Source organism: Gnatocerus cornutus, unplaced genomic scaffold, assembly GCF_029298725.1.
Source record: "Gnatocerus cornutus isolate USDA-ARS CGAHR unplaced genomic scaffold, icGnaCorn1.1 ctg00000063.1, whole genome shotgun sequence".
Lineage (NCBI taxonomy): Eukaryota > Metazoa > Arthropoda > Insecta > Coleoptera > Tenebrionidae > Gnatocerus > Gnatocerus cornutus.
This window is the reverse complement of record NW_028275408.1, coordinates 325,705-328,277: the sequence shown is the minus strand read 5'-3', so window position 1 is coordinate 328,277 and position 2,573 is coordinate 325,705. Positions and strand designations below refer to the sequence as shown.

At 43.9% G+C, this 2,573-nt stretch overlaps 1 non-coding gene across 1 annotated transcript; it reads left to right on the top strand.

Moving 5' to 3' along the window:
• The first annotated feature begins 1,868 nt into the window (after positions 1–1,868).
• TRNAK-CUU (transfer RNA lysine (anticodon CUU)) lies at positions 1,869–1,946 on the top strand. Its single transcript has one exon. It is a non-coding gene; the product is annotated as a tRNA-Lys (tRNA).
• Positions 1,947–2,573: the final 627 nt, after the last annotated feature.

Genomic DNA, 2,573 nt, shown 5'->3' with positions numbered 1-2,573 from the left:
CAAACTTTTCTAATTCCTCCCTTAACTCCGCCACATGTTTACCCTCAGTCTCAACGTCTTGGACGCCTCTACTCCTCAACTCAAACTGAATTTCATCTTTGCGCAGATGATGCACATTCATGCTCACTAACTGAGCCATTTCAAACCACCAAGAAAACTGATTACTAACAAAATTACTTCCCAAACTCGCAAATAAAACAACAAAGAAAATCAATTACCAAATCGTCCAAACTGACTATGATTCCGACTATTATTATTTTTATTGAATGCCCCACGTTGGGCGCCAAAATTGTCACGCAAAAAAAAACAAACTGACCAACTAAAGTCGCTCGGGCCGGCTGGTGACAAAATTACGCCGGTAGCTCAGTCTGGGTGGGTTCGTTAAAACTCACCGACCCGACAATCTTGAGGGCGCCAGGATCCTCCGGCTACGACTTGCGAGTACCCGGATCCAAAGTACTCGGTGTAGCTTACCCGAACAAAAAAAAAAGAAAACGAAGTGAATACTAACCAGGAACGAATATATTAAAAAAAAAACACACTAATAAAACCTAAATAAAAAAAAATACAGGAAAAACAAAGACGTCGTCTCTACACCGGCAATCGTTGCTGTTAGATTTACGACGATTCGCTGTAGACCGAACGCTTGCGCAAGCCGACGGCACACCGAAAATCCGCGCAATAATTCGATCGTACAAACTCGCAATTACCGGGTCCCGACTTACAAGGACGTCTGTACAACTAAAAAAAAAAAAACAGAAACAGAAAAAGAAATGCCTAAGTGTGAAACGGTTGATTACAGTGAAGCTGTAATCTCCCAACTACTAATTACAAGTAACAATTAACAAGGACGGTTACGGTGAAGCCGTAAACTCCCACAGGAACTAGTTAACAAAACGGTGACACGATGGCTCGAACAAAAACGTGGATAAAACGATCTGACCTTGACTCCTACAGCTCCTCCTCCTAGGACCTTCTATTTTGGTTCTAGTCTGTTCTATTCTGGGCTATTCTCAGTTTCGTTTTTTTTTTTCCCCTTTTGGTTGGGGGTGCGTACTGGAAGTTCGAAACTGGATTGCGGCTGACCGTTTTGACCAAGCCGTACAACCTCTTCCCTGTTGGATTCGGGAAGGCTCACCAGTCGGGAGCACCTAGAGGAGAGTCGGTAGGAGGAGCTGTAGGAGTCAAGGTCAGATCGTTTTATCCACGTTTTTGTTCGAGCCATCGTGTCACCGTTTTGTTAACTAGTTCCTGTGGGAGTTTACGGCTTCACCGTAACCGTCCTTGTTAATTGTTACTTGTAATTAGTAGTTGGGAGATTACAGCTTCACTGTAATCAACCGTTTCACACTTAGGCATTTCTTTTTCTGTTTCTGTTTTTTTTTTTTTAGTTGTACAGACGTCCTTGTAAGTCGGGACCCGGTAATTGCGAGTTTGTACGATCGAATTATTGCGCGGATTTTCGGTGTGCCGTCGGCTTGCGCAAGCGTTCGGTCTACAGCGAATCGTCGTAAATCTAACAGCAACGATTGCCGGTGTAGAGACGACGTCTTTGTTTTTCCTGTATTTTTTTTTATTTAGGTTTTATTAGTGTGTTTTTTTTTAATATATTCGTTCCTGGTTAGTATTCACTTCGTTTTCTTTTTTTTTTGTTCGGGTAAGCTACACCGAGTACTTTGGATCCGGGTACTCGCAAGTCGTAGCCGGAGGATCCTGGCGCCCTCAAGATTGTCGGGTCGGTGAGTTTTAACGAACCCACCCAGACTGAGCTACCGGCGTAATTTTGTCACCAGCCGGCCCGAGCGACTTTAGTTGGTCAGTTTGTTTTTTTTTGCGTGACAATTTTGGCGCCCAACGTGGGGCAAAAAGCTCAATTCGGCTAGCTCAGTCGGTAGAGCATGAGACTCTTAATCTCAGGGTCGTGGGTTCGAGCCCCACGTTGGGCGCCAAAATATTGTCACGCAAAAAAAAAAAAAAAAAACAAACTGACCAACTAAAGTCGCTCGGGCCGGCTGGTGACAAAATTACGCCGGTAGCTCAGTCTGGGTGGGTTCGTTAAAACTCACCGACCCGACAATCTTGAGGGCGCCAGGATCCTCCGGCTACGACTTGCGAGTACCCGGATCCAAAGTACTCGGTGTAGCTTACCCGAACAAAAAAAAAGAAAACGAAGTGAATACTAACCAGGAACGAATATATTAAAAAAAACACACTAATAAAACCTAAATAAAAAAAAATACAGGAAAAACAAAGACGTCGTCTCTACACCGGCAATCGTTGCTGTTAGATTTACGACGATTCGCTGTAGACCGAACGCTTGCGCAAGCCGACGGCACACCGAAAATCCGCGCAACAATTCGATCGTACAAACTCGCAATTACCGGGTCCCGACTTACAAGGACGTCTGTACAACAAAAAAAAAAACAGAAACAGAAAAAGAAATGACTAAGTGTGAAACGGTTGATTACAGTGAAGCTGTAATCTCCCAACTACTAATTACAAGTAACAATTAACAAGGACGGTTACGGTGAAGCCGTAAACTCCCACAGGAACTAGTTAACAAAACGGTGACA